Raw genomic sequence first — 15,316 nt, forward strand, 5'->3', positions numbered from 1 at the left:
ACGATGTCCGTAGTCTTTCGGAACACCGGATGTTATTCGGAATACATCTGTTTCTTCATATGGCCACCTTTCATATACATGCGCAATAGCTTATTATTTGACCTATTGAATCATTAGCATCTTAAAGTTGCTACAGAGATATGTTACGGTACCAGTCTTGTATTACAATTTCAGTTTCCGGTGCATGTCAAAACATGGAGTTAAATAAAATAGTCCCAATTTTTCTGAATTTTTTTCTGCACTGCCTATAAACTGTTTGATTAAAACTTTGTGATGAATTGAAAGTACTATTTAAATGTAACAAAAATATTGCATCTTTTTTCAGAAATTAAATTAAGAAGGTGGAAGGATCTAATGTTTACTAGAAGTGGTGCGGTCGGATGAAAACAGCAAACAGAAAGTAGAAAAAGGAAGTTTTGACTTCGAGGTTGATTAACTTTTTATTCTTCGTGGCAAGGTGCCCTTTTTTTTGCATGAAATCATAGTATAACATTACTAAATGCATGATCTGTACACAAAAAAAATTTTTTCTATGTAGCATTTTTGAATAAAATTTTTTTGAAGATCAGCTGTTTTGCATGTAAGCCTATGGAGCAATCAATTACAAGACTGCAACCTGGGTAGTGATTTTTGGAATTTTTTTTCATGTTAAAAATGCAAATTTCCCAGGATGCTGCAACTGATTTACATATTCTGGGTACTATACTACCTCATGGTATTTTTAAAATGGATCCTCAGTGGAAAGTTGTGCAATTAGCAGGCTTAATTTCAAAAATTGACCAAAATGTCCAAAATTCCAAGGGTTGCCAAATTTGGTCGACAGTATTTGCAGTCAATCAAAGAGAAAGGGGTTTAACTCGTGGTCCAAAATATGGTCGTCTAAAAGTAAAGTGGCCAAATGGAAGAAAAAAATTTTATCTGGCTCACAGATTTATGTTTATGTTACAAAATGACCTAACAGAGATAGCTGCGGATTTACATGTTTCACACCTATGTCACAATAGTTTGTGTATTAATCCTGAACATTTGTCTCTAGAACCTCCCAATATAAATAATAGCAGGCAAATATGTAAAAATTTAGTTCCACAAACCTGTCAGACACATGGAATGTACCCAGAATGCATAATTTAGTTGCAGTATGTAAGTAAAATACAGAAATGTCACTTTGTATAAGAATGATCAGCACGAGTTCTCCGTTTACTTCTTAAAGTTTTTTCTGAATCCAAAAGATCTTTCTGATATGTCTCCTTTTCTACAGATTTTTCATCGTAAAGTTCAAATCTTTCAAGTTTCGAAACAGTTCGTTCATGTTTAACAACAGGATTTTTTTTACGCAACTGGTGGTATTCATAAATTTCGTCTTCCCTTTTCAGTTGATGAATCGGACGCGAATTTGGAGAAAGTGGTACACCAAGAGCTTCACATTTTAAAACAGCTGATTCTCCAGGTCTATGATTAATTCTATGTGCAGTGGAGTGAATTCTAGCAGGAAAATTTCTCTGGAAGGTAATATCTTTAGGATTAGACTTATTATATCCTCTGTTTGTAGCTTCACATTTTTGCGTACTTGTACCGAATCGCGTTTTCTCTAAGTTCTTTCTCCCAAATCTAATGTTCATACAGTTGCGTACCAGGTTTTCATCATCCTCTGTCATGTATAAGCATCTGGCATGTTCAGGCAAGAATTCTTTTCCCCAGAAATCACCTTCTGTCCCTTTACAAATATAGGAATAGGCGCGGCATGTATCTCCACAATGTCCTGTGTAACAGTCAATTATACAATCTGCTACATAACTTAGTCTATTTACAAGTCTATTCAATTCCCCAGCAGCCTCCTTGATAGCAAAGTTATATTCCACAGTGCACCTGTTGGTTAAATCCAAGGAAAATCTCCTGTGAATCTTCTCACGGTCTGCTTTTGTCCTTCCGGGAAACATAAATTCACTAAAATCTGCCTTATCAATCTACGCAATTGGGTTGACGCCAAGTGTCTTGGATCGCGCAAGTTTTCTGGTGTCAGGTTAACAACTTCACTATGTTTCTTGCTGAATCCTCTGTAGGCATGGCTGTCCCCATCTGTAGTTAACTGTCCAATAACTAGAGGCTGTTCATCTTCTGCTAACTGATCTGCCAGTAATTCACCTTACAATTCCTCATTACCAATAGAGTCCCATGGTTTTAGGTTTGCCGAACAGTGGCCTTGGTGTCCAGGACAAATTGCGTTCTCTCCAGTTGACCTTAGATAACTGGCTGTTTTGCAGAGCTTATTGGCATCATGTACAGCAATGATCTTCTTCCTAGCTGTCACATTTTCAACAATAGTGGTTGTTGCTTGTGTCCCAGGTTGAAAGGGAGTCCTTGTTCGAGATCCAAACAACGGATTGTTGTATCGAGTGTCACACTCAGCAGGTATCGGTGTGTCGGTTGGGAACCCTGAGCGCTCTAATGCTTGTCTTACAATTTGTCGCTGCTGTTTCATATCTTCTCTGTTCATATTGACCAACATCTCACCGCATTCATTGGACTGTCTCTGCATGTCGGTCCTCGATGGAGCTGGATGGCTAACGGTCCGCATCAATTGGCACCATGCAGTATTTGAAATACCTGTATCCGCAAGTCCAATTTGCAACCTTCTGTTGGGGGCACCTGCTTTCCTGCCCTTTTTTCCTTCCTCCCCTATCTCTTCATACAAGGGGTACATCAAGGACTCATATTTACACATGGTACAAACCACTTTTTCTCTCCAACACATGGTTCTCTGCTCTTCGGCATCATAGTCAAATTGAAAGTTCCCCTTACAGCCTGGTGACTGCTCCAAATGTTCATGAAAGGCTCTGGTGAATAGTTTACAGGTTCTATCTGCATGTAAAAACCTATATGTGTTCTTGTCTCCTCTGATTAAGTTGTCTGTATATCTTTCAAATACACTGGGTTCCCCAGGCTGTGGTCTCAGTACAGATATAACTTTTGAGTTATCTACATTGGTTACATTTTCCTTCAAAATTGTCAAGGCTTTGTCATTCAAACTTTCTTCTTTGGTCTTGGCAGCATCTGGTCTAACATATTTCTTCCTAATTTCAGTCTTTTCATCCCACTCAACAACAGGAATTTGTCTCCTATCATCATCACCTTTCTTAAACTGAACACTTTTGGACTTACTTGTATATGGCATCTTTGAACTCTGATGCCTATTTTGAAAATACTTCTGAATTTATACTTTTCCAACATCATCAATCAACTGTGTCAAAAGTCAAAACACCCAAAAAATGCAACTGACAGCATTCAAATGCCAGATATGGCAGCCTCTTAGAACCTTACTGATGATAATGACAATTCAATAGAATTCCACCACATGACAGTAAAGACCCAATTCTAACCTAGGTGTGAAGTACCATAAAATCATCAAGCAGTCAAAAGAATCTACACACATTCTGCTACACAGTGGCTCCTAATTATCAAGAATTAAAACAAACACTAAGAAAACAATCTAACTTTTATTTGAAAAAAAGCAATTTTTTTACAATACAGTAATTAAAAATACATAAAAATTACATAATATTAAAATATACAGTTTTTTCTTTAATAATTGCAAAGTTCAATGTATTATGTACAAATGTATCACACATTAGGCCAAAAATCTCCAATAGAAAAAATTTACAAGCAAAAATTAGAGTTGACCCTATATACAAAAAAAAAAAAAAATCTTAAATATCCCAAAAAAGGGTACAACTCTAAAAAATGTAATTTAAGCTGCAATTTAATGGTAAAACAAAAATAATTTGGCATACAAGTCAGAATATAGTTCTTCTTTCTTAAATAATTTTTTCGTAATTTTCCGAGCAATGTTGAATTGGTTGTAGGTACCAGTCTTGTATTACAATTTCAGTTTCCGGTGCATGTCAAAACATGGAGTTAAATAAAATAGTCCCAATTTTTCTGAATTTTTTTCTGCACTGCCTATAAACTGTTTGATTAAAACTTTGTGATGAATTGAAAGTACTATTTAAATGTAACAAAAATATTGCATCTTTTTTCAGAAATTAAATTAGGAAGGTGGAAGGATCTAATGTTTACTAGAAGTGGTGCGGTCGGATGAAAACAGCAAACAGAAAGTAGAAAAAGGAAGTTTTGACTTCGAGGTTGATTAACTTTTTATTCTTCGTGGCAAGGTGCCCTTTTTTTTGCATGAAATCATAGTATAACATTACTAAATGCATGATCTGTACACAAAAAAAATTTTCTATGTAGCATTTTTGAATAAAAATTTTTTGAAGATCAGCTGTTTTGCATGTAAGCCTATGGAGCAATCAATTACAAGACTGCAACCTTACATATGATGCGAAATTTATTATGACGCAAGCTACTTTAATAAGCATTTGAATACTTCCTTGTACGCAATTACAAGCTGCTAATATTTACCTTACATATACGCGTAGTTATTCTAATTAGAGTCAAACGTTGAAACCAGCTGTGTTTAGATATGAGATAAGATTTCAAGCAAACAATGCGATTTATATTCGAAACGAGATTTGTTAAAACTAAAATCTATAAAAGAAGTATTACTAGCATTTCACTTACGATTCCGAGTCTAGGGAAAATGTACATAATGTACGAAGCAGGCTATTTCATAATTTTCATACCTCAACGTCCTTGTGGGACTAACTAAAGGACAATACTGAAATTAAAATGAAGTCTTTCTTGCACTTTATTGAAATTTTACGTCTAGGATAGACTAAGGACGTATATAATCTAAATTGATATACGTCCTTGAATAGTTTTTATTTTCTTTCAAATTGCAATTTTCTTTGTTTAAATATTGCAACGTTATTTCCTTATCAAATGTCTATTAATTAATAGACACCGAGTGATGACAGATGCAGGCAGAGATAAGAAAAATTAATTTCTATTTATAGTTATCTTGGTCAGGGAACAGATTATCTAACTATATGTTCGGCCTGTAGAAATAATGCTCTTCAAAATGTTCTGATATTAACCTATAATATACATGTAAGTTTTATAAATATCTGACAAGAATTGTACCCGTGAGAGCGTTAACGAGGCCATTTTCCATAAATTTAATAATATTTTCAAGTAACCCGAATAATTCAGTCGTTATATTCCGCTGATCTACGATTACTTCATTAACCTCGCAAGTACATGTAGGAGAGAACGATTACGGGGAGGAACTGAATTATTCGGGTTAATTTTCAAGAGGCAAATTTCTTTTAAAATAAGTCGATCGTCCACCATTTTAGAACTTGTCCGAGATATAGCTGATATTCACCTATAGTATAAGTGTTATAAAAATCTGGCAAGAATTGTACACATGACAGTACTAACAAGGACAGACACACAGAGGCACAGCTAGACACTTGGTATTTCCATGTCCCCTGCAACGTGTTACACAGGGGACAACAAAAGCACAAAATTACCAAACAATGCTACACATGCTACTAGCAATATGATGCTCCGTGGTTTTGTAACACTTTTAAAACATCTGTTCTGCATGTAAATGGTCATTCACTATATGTAAAAGAAAAGGACAAACTTCATAGGGCCTATTATGCTAAATGATTTTAAAAATTATGGTTTTTAAAGTTATATTTCATTGTTTAACATTTATCATTCAGTTGTTAATTTCTTAATTTGTGTAATTTAGAAGTAAATGTCAATTACAGCACTTTAATACCACAACAAAACTAGCTCACTGTACTGGTCTTACTTATATTTGTATCCATATAACAAAATATCTTTAAACAAGAATACTTTTGCAATATCTTTCTCATTTTGAATACTTTATTTTTTTAGATAATTAGAACATGTTCAGTAGATTTTTATATCACTAGAAATGTTATCAGCTGACTTTTTTAGCAGTTATGAGTCATTGAAGCATGCTCACAAATTGTAGATATATATTTTCTCTGTAACTATGACATGTAGTTTTGTGAGAATAAAGTTCATACGTAAGACTTTCACTCTTACGCCATCTCTTGACATTCAACTTGCTGCTATTTATGGTCACGGCAAAAAACACATTTCAGTTAAACTCCCGGAAGTGCAACAGCAACCAAATGGTTATGATTGTGGGGTTAACTCCATAGCAAATTTGCTTGAATTTTGCTTTATGGAGGTACATTTGACTTAAAACAAAGAACGGCTTTGAACAAACTAGCATGAGAGACCATTTGATGAAATGTCTTGTACTGGGATACTTTTCAAAATTCCCTCAGTCAATTAATTCTTGTGCTGATTCAGTCAAGATTCACACTAGAAAGATAGAATGTAGCTGTGTTTGTGGTAAGCCTAATATATTGGAAAATATGTTTGGATGTGAAGGCAAACGTGGTCGTGTCACTTGCAGCAAGTGGGTTCACCAGAGTTTTTCAAATGTTTTGGGGGACTGGCTCTGTTTTAATCATTTGAACAAATATACAATTCCATTTGTTCTATAGTAATATAAACTGAAAATCGAAATGTGAGCCAATGATCACCATCAGATCAACTTTTTTCGATGAAAAAAAGTTTTTTTAAGATTGAGTTAATTAATATTTTCATAAAATACCATATAATTTTATATACAATTATTTATCTTAAAGGTTTATTAATTTAACCGAAAAATATTGTTAGATATGAGAAATATTAACACTTTTTGTCGATCAGGTCATTGTTATTGGTACCGAAATCCGTCCGGTCAACTTTTTTTGTAGAAAAACATCTTTTTTTACAAAAAAGTTTATATTTTCATATAATATATTTATTGATCTCGCAGATTTCAAAGTAAGAATAAAAAAATAATGTAAAACAATAGAGATCTTAGCACTTGTTGTCGATCAGTTCAATATATGTAAAGCGTACATTGGCGAGTGTGAAATCCGTCCGGTCAACATTTTTTTTTACTTTTTTTTTAAATTTTCATAAAATATAGTTTAGTATCTCCAAGGAGGTTATATTAGATATAACCTCTTTGGTATCTCTAAGGTCTACAAATCTACCAAATAACGAAAACGTTCTGACTATTTATATCTCATCCGGTCAATATCCTGCCACAATCCGGGCAATCGTCCTGTCATTAATGCAACCCTACAAGTGTGTACACAGATCGGTGTGGATAGTAATTGTTAAATTTGTGTTAGTATGGTTGACAGTGTTATCATCACTGAGTTTATATATTGGTTGTGCCCTCTTCAGATGTTTTTTGGGCTATTGCTTTGTCTTTTACATATGGTTCTATGTTAAAGTGTGTTCAACGGTGACGTTCATCTCACCTCTCAGATAATAAGAAAAAGCTAAGAAAAAAAAAAAAAAAAAACCGGCGTGTTGCGGGGTTCGACATACGTATGTTTTTCAAGAATGGCCTTTTTGCAAGTAACCATCATCTGAAGGAGACAACACCTTGCTGAAATTTGTACTTGCTAAGAAATGTCTATACTGCCATTTACTGACATAAAATGATGTAAAATTAGCGTTCTGCTTTTATGTCGAAAACTTCCCTAGAGAAAGCTGTCGTGTCATCTTTTAACAGATCAGCTCGAGATTATTATTTAGTTGAGAAACATTAAATGCCCATTCGAAGAAAATGCTGGGAATGAAACTATTTTCCAAGGTCCATTGATTTATCTGGGATAAACAATGTATACTGACACATCTCTAGTATATTTTCACCCACAGAAATCCTTTCCTAAGATAAAGTAGTGGTAAACTTTTGAAAAAAACCTATAAATTTAAATGTCTGTTCCGTGGAGGTGGCCACCTTGAATTTTAATTGGCAAGAAAAAATAAAAATTGGTTTTAGGCTATCTATGATTGATCATTTGTACAATATTTTAAATCAAATAGGCAAAGAAATACCAAGATATTTACAATTTCATGTAATCAGAATACATTATTGTCCCTCGTGACTATTATAAATTCCAGATCCACACTAAAAAATAATATTTTGCAGTACCTACAAATATGAAAATTCCTGTCAATTTGGGATTTTAGTTGGCAAGAATGATTTTGCAGAAGTTTAAAATGTGAACAGTTTTCAGACGATTAATCAAAAGAATTATTGCAATACATCATATGACTTATTGGGGCTAACCCTAGGTGAGCAGTAAAAGTTGTCGAAACAATACTTTTATTGTTTGTCTGGAAACGTTTTCTCTATTTTATTTGTAACAAAGGTGTCCGCCAAGGCGAAAACTTGTCCCCTATATTATTTGCTTTATACTTAAACGACCTAGAACACTTTTTTGGAAGACAAAAGCCTACGGGGGCTTGAGAGTATTTCTGAAGAAATTGATTCCAAGATTCAAATTTATTTAAAACTGTTTGTAATCCTTTATGCAGACGACACAGTACTATTGGCAGAAAGTGCTGATGATTTACAGAAACAGATGGATTCTTTCAGTGAATACTGTAATGTTTGGAAGCTTAAAGTTAACGTCACGAAAACTAAAGTGATGATTTTTTCTAAAGGCAGAATGCCGTCAAATTTACATTTTGATATAGACGGCACTGACATTGAAATTGTTAAAAAATTTAACTATTTGGGCATATTATTATCTAGAACTGGTAATACTAAAATAGCACAGAAGCACCTAGCAGAAAAAGCCACAAAAGCTATGTTTAATGTATTGAAATCGGGCCGCATACATAATCTTTCCATTCAGTGTCACTTAGATCTTTTCGACAGAGTTGTGAAACCCATAATATTGTATGGATGTGAAATTTGGGGGCATGGTAATGTTGATATTATAGAAAGAATCCATCTGAAATTCTGTAAACTTCTTTTGAAACTACAAAATTCCACACCTAGCTATATGGTGTATGGGGAACTTGGTAGATATCCTTTGAACATTGATATTAAATTAAAAATAGTATCTTATTGGTGTAAATTAGTATCTGCTAAAGAGACTAAGCTATCTTCTATCGCATATACACTATTAAAAACATTATTTACTGTTAATAATGTATGTACATTTTTTGTAAGTAAGGTTAAAAATATATTGGATGAATGTGGTTTTTCAAATATTTGGATTACTCAATGTTTTGGTAACGATATATGGTTAAAAAATGCACTAAAGTTGCGATTACAAGACCAATTTAAACAGTTGTGGAATACACAATTACAAGAGTCTACAAAAGCAGTTGATTACAGAATTTTGAAGTTAGAATTAAATTTTGAAAAATATTTTGATATCTTGGATCTGCACGAAAGTATTATTTTATGTAGATATAGAACCACAAACCACAGACTCCCAATAGAGACAGGGAGGTGGAATAATATTAATAGAAATGATAGAAAATGTCATCTTTGTAATATTGGTAGCATTGGAGACGAATTTCATTATCTGCTAGAATGTCCATTTTTTAACGACAGTAGAAAATTATACCTTGAAAAATTCTATTTGGCTCGTGTTAATACACTAAAGTTTAGAAAATTGATGAGTAAATTAAACAAAAAGTCAGAAATAAAAAGATTATGCAAGTTCATAAAGTGTGTTAATAAACATGTGGGTCCTCCTGGCTAAAACGTATATTATTTTGAAACCACTGTATTGTATATAAATGTTTTGTAAATAGATGCATATTCATGTACATATTTTGCACTCTCTCTGTACCTATGTATCTGCAATGGTTATGAGAATAAAGATATAGTATAGTCCGTAGACTCCCAAGCCCTGGTTAAAATTAAATAAAATCATTTTTAATAAGCTAAACATATACTGTACCATACTGTACAGTATATACAGTATAATTTGTTATAAATTCAGGAAGCCAAATAATACTAATAACTTTGTTATTAATAAAGCAAAAACTTATAGGATATGGTGGTTATTAGTATTCTATTGCACAATTTTTTTACGGAACAGTGTTTATTTTTTTACTTTGAATAAGTTACTGTGAACTAATCTAAGCCATTTTATCACACATTTTCCATATATTGGTGATTTCAGAGGTATGCGTATTATCAAAGATAATCATCTTCGATATTGTCTAATGCTTTTCACCTACGATTTTTGATCGAATGCGGTCTCGGCTGTAGATTTGGAAATTCCGTCAAACTAACCATCTTTATAATCTGTAATATAAGGTCAACAATAATTAATCAAATAAAGTGTCAGTCTCATGGTATATGGTGGTTAGGTCGCAGTTTTAAATTCCGGATGTAGGATAAAAAATAATAAAATGATTGGCTTCAGCATCGTTGTACCGTTTTACCGTATTTGAAAAGTATAAGTCTACACCATATGATAGAATAGCATAATTTCTATGTTATCTTACTTGAATAAGATAACCCCATACCATATACTAGCATGGTTATATTACTGTGTTACCCTATTTCAATAGAAGAACCCCATAACATATGTTAACATGGTATACCATATCGTCTATTGAACAACGTAACTCCACTAACATACGATCTACTGAAGAGGACAACCTCAGTTGCATCGGGTGGTCTGGAAACAAAACGTCCCCGGACGACGACAACGACCCATTATACGGCCGCAAATTTTTGCGGTCTTATAAAGAATTGGATACCCCCTTTCCATTCCAAAAATTGTCCAGGCCCCACCCCTTAATTTTCTCCTATCCCCCCTTTTCAGGTTACAGGAGTTATTATCCTTACAATGTCCGATTTTTGTCCATTTTTTGCGTCTGTTTTTACTAATATCGTGAGAAAAGTACTATCTTAATAGAAACTTGATCAACTAAAATGATCAGCAAGGCTAACTTTACAAAAAATGAACATACTTGAAATTTGTGTACCTTATAGAAGAAATTGCTTCTAATAGGGAGACATTTTCAATGGAAAGAAACTGTTTTAATTGCTTCCCTTCTGAAACAAATAATATCTTTTTCCAGAAATTGAGAATCAAACTTTAAAAAAAAGACATGACCTCCTCCATCTATCCAAAAAGAAGATGAATGGTCGGTACCTTAGCCCTGTTTACAAGTCGATGCCTTTAGTCTGGAGGTGTATATATGAGCGGCTTCCCACGAAACCGTTTATGTTTCGGGTTACTGTCTATTTGAAGCTGTAAATAAATGCGCGAAAACGTAATAAAAAGCTGTGCACAAATGTATACACCGAGTTGAAGTTCATTCAAAATCTCCTTTCCTTCATACCAGGGGGCCTCAGTGGCCGAGTGGTCCAAGTAATCAAACAACTGTATCACTAGCCTGTCAACACTTAGGTTGTGAGTTCGAATCCAGCACGTGGCAGGTACGCTCGACTTCCATCTTAATTGACTAGAAATGTCAGTTTTCCTAGTATCGAAGGTCGGTGGTTCTCTCAAAGCACTCCGACTTCTTCCACTAATAAAATCTGACCGCCACGAAATAGAACGATAGTGCTGAAAATGGTGTTAAACATCAATCAATTATTCAATCAATCATCCATACCGGAATAATAATGAATGAGTAGAAATGTTTATAGCTATTGTTATGAAATACTTTTTTTTAAAATGAAAGTGAACTTAATTGGTATAGGAAATGAATTAAGATAAAGCGGCTATTCAAAAAGAGGGAATAAATATATCGGTATAGCTGTTTTTTGCAGTAAAAAGTGTTTTATCATAGTTTCGACACACAAGGGTTTGTCAACTAGCTCCTGTATAAATGAATCTAAATCTTCCTTCGAAATGTTTGAAACGTTGATTTTTGTTAAATTGCACTTTCTCGTTTTTTCTATAAATTGCACTTTCGGAATGGTAATTCTCATATTGAAAAACTATGTTCATATAGAGAAAAGTATGCACACGAAGAACTATGTTCATATGTAAAATAAATATGTGTATATATAGAAAAACTATGTGCATGCATATAAAGTAAACTATGTGCATATATAGAAAAAGTATGTGCATATAAAGTTAACTATGTGCATGTATAGGAAATGTTGTGCATATGAAACTATGTGCATATATAGGAAAACAAAATTGAGAATGGAAATGAGGAATGTGTCAAAGAGACAACAATCAGACCAAAGAGAAGAAAACAGCCGAAGGCCATCAAAGGGTCTTCATCACAGCGAGAAAATCCCGCACCCGTAGGCGGGCTTCAGATGGCCCCTAAACAAAAATGTGTACTAGTTCAGTGAAAATGGACGTCATACTAAACTCCAAAACATATAAATGAACAAAAATTAAAATCATAAAAGATTTAGTATGTGCATATATTGAAAAGTAAGTGCATAATTATATAAACATATGTTCACTTTAGGCAGCTACGGCGTTCCATAGAATTGACCATGTTAATCAAATTTGGTGATTTATTCGACGTTATAGCAATATATCTTTATCACACAAAAATCTAATTTTATAACAAACATTTTAAAAATTAAAAATATGCGTTCTTTAACTGTAGAGTATGAACAAAATTTGCATTATCGCCCCATTTAGCATGACCAGCAAGTTTGTCATGGTTGCAATAAATTAAATGTCGTCATAGTTGAATGCCGTTAATAAAAACAGGTTAAGTTTAAATGTCAATCCTAACAAAATGTGTGTGTATATATATACATACTTTATTAGCCTCCTATTAATAGACATTTGCGGAAAGTCTCGGTACCGACTGTTGACACCGACTCTGACAGGTAAAATGAAGGGGGTCGTCTCAAAATAAAAAAAAAGTTCTAAATAATAATTTATTAGCTTCTCAACTGAAGGTAACATTTGCAAATAACAGTTAAACAAGATTTTACACAACGATTTATTTAATCAAATTAGGTTTGTCTTCTGTTTATTTCCTATATATTTTTTTTATTTAATATATACAGTTCCACAAATCTTATCCCCTGCTTCTAAGCTCAAAGGTATTTGTGAGCTATAGTCCTGATCAATTGGCATCCGAAGTTTTGTCCGACTAAAAAAAGTATTTTACCAAACTTTTTCAAATTTCAAAATTGCCATCGCAGCCTCCGTCCAAAAATGAATGTAGGATTGATGAATGGATGGTTGAATGTTCATCTTAAAGTGGCAAGCTAAATCCAGGAAAGGGAACATAATAAGATATGGATATTTGACCGTGCAGTGTACAAGACCGACACATGTCAACCAACCCTAACACATTCTGACTCAGGGCCGAACATGCTTCGTGCTAAGTGGAGAAGCAGTAAACATAAATTTTTAAGTCTTTGGTTTGACCAGTTGAAGATCCATAATTTCCAGAAACTGCGGCCCGCTACATTTTTGGCGCTTAAAAGGGGTGCACGATCCAAATTTTGCCAAATACTTCCGTTATTTTAATAAAATTTTCCACAACAGGGGACCAGGTCCCTCTCTGCTTCCCTTTATTCAAATCCAAATCTGTTGACTCGAACCAAAATAAATTGGCAAACATTTTCCTGGGTTGCCATTTTTTTTTCCGGGATGGCCGCCACAACTTTTAATTTGTTGGCACATATTTTTAAGTAATATGGTCATCACTGGTTATATATTCCCGTTTCTCCCCACCGCTTGTTAACTTAGGGAGCTACATTTTAGTTGTTTATTTTTGTTTTTTTTGGGGGGGGGGGGGGGGGGGGGTGGCTAAGACAACTTTCGTCCTACATTTTTGAACTGGCCCTTGATTTATTACTTTATTGAAACATTGGTACTGCCTTTTTATTGCAAATTTCTTCTTCTTACCCGCCTCCCCCCTTTCCCCTTATCTAAAATAATAACTCCCTAACCTTGATGTGCCCTTTATTTGCGTATCTGTAAAACAGGAAAATGTTTATATCAGAAAACAGGATATGTTTATGTACATATGTATATATACATTTATATATAACTATGGCAATAAAGATGCAGGAAAAAAAATCATTCAAAATAACGTATCTTGCTTCATGTACATGTGTATGAGCTTGACGACACGTCCAATGGAAATGTGCAGTTACGAAAACTCTGGATTCAAATTTTGATTCTTATTGTCGGTGGAGCCATAGTATGCTCCGTTTATGGACTCCTTATGAATAAACTGCGCCGCTAAATTAACTTTTGAGACGACCCCTGTAATTTTTGCTGTCAGAGTCGGAGTCAACAGTCGGAACCGAGACTTTCCGTAAATCTCTATTATAGAGTATATAACAAAGCAAAGACAACTACAATTACTCATATACAAACAACATGAGAGTTATGATTTACACAGAGACAGTTAATAAAGACGGGATCATGACGAAAAGTTCAATTATTTACATACATGTATGTGCCTTAAAGTTGTTTAAAGATAATTTGTGTACTACTAGTAGCAGTTGCAGTTCTGTAACAATTTACAAGAATTGTAAATAAAATTTACACACACAAAGTTAAACTGTTCACGTTCCTCATTCTCCAGATCAAAATCGGTGTCACAGGCAAGAATACAATTTAGCAATTTATTGTCAGTCATATTTCCTAAATGAACACTAAATGTAAACGGGTTTATGTCTATAACACTCCTCCAAAATTGATCTCGAGGCGGAACATCAACTGTATAGTCACATGATAGTATTGCATGAGTACAAGGATCATCAAAGAGTTTACCACATTTATCACATAATATTCTGTTGTTTTGTAAGTTTCACGTATAAGATAGCATGTTGATGTTACAAAATTGGCCTGCCTGCGCATCAGTGGGTGACGTACGTAGTGCTACTCTCCACGCCGTATGCGGTACACAAAACGTGTGAATGTCTTTAAAAACAACAAAATAGGTATCCACTGCCATACGATGATGCCACTCTACTACTTCAACCTGATAAATTGACGACTTGACTATCGATTTCCAAGTTGCAGAACTTGGAAATTGTCCATCATTGAGAAACTGATCTACATATTTCGATAAACCATATTTTGTGAGTATATCAATAATGTCACAAGCGAAACCTAATCTGGTATCATATTGACTATATCTAGCATCAATGAGTCTACAGAGAAGAATACGGAATGAGACAAGTGAGTTATCGCCCCATTTAAACATGACCAGAAGTTTGTCATGGTTGCAATGAAGTAAATGTCGTCATAGTTGAATGCCGTTAATAAAAACAGGTTAAGTTTAAATGTCAATCCTAACAAAATGTGTATACATTGCATGAATAGATTTACTACTGTAGTGTTGAAAAATCACATAACTAAGGAAGGGAAGAAGGAAACACTGGATCTTCATAATAAGTAAGCCATACTAATTAACACGTCTTGTATTATAGCATAAAAGCTTGTAATGACTCTTGTATTGGAAAAATTGCATGTACATTCTGTTATTATTTTGTCCACTGTTTTAAATTCTTGATTTGACCACTGAACATTTTTATTTGCTCAAAGTCACAATGTAGAACTCCACTTGCAGGGCGATAAATATGTTATGTATTGCA

The 15,316-nt window shown here is 33.9% G+C and overlaps 1 protein-coding gene and 1 long non-coding RNA gene across 4 annotated transcripts in view; both read left to right on the plus strand.

Annotated features, from left to right (window-relative positions):
* The window catches only part of LOC127712685 (uncharacterized), a 140,626-nt gene that overhangs the window by 40,949 nt on the left and 84,361 nt on the right, over positions 1-15,316 (plus strand). The window lies entirely within an intron of this gene.
* On the plus strand, positions 338-4,278 carry LOC127712687 (uncharacterized). The gene is made up of 3 exons (XR_007987244.1): positions 338-427; positions 1,374-1,506; positions 4,038-4,278. It is a non-coding gene; the product is annotated as an uncharacterized LOC127712687 (long non-coding RNA).

This window comes from Mytilus californianus, unplaced genomic scaffold (genome assembly GCF_021869535.1).
Source record: "Mytilus californianus isolate M0D057914Y unplaced genomic scaffold, xbMytCali1.0.p SCAF_8, whole genome shotgun sequence".
In the NCBI taxonomy this organism is placed as follows: Eukaryota; Metazoa; Mollusca; class Bivalvia; order Mytilida; family Mytilidae; genus Mytilus; species Mytilus californianus.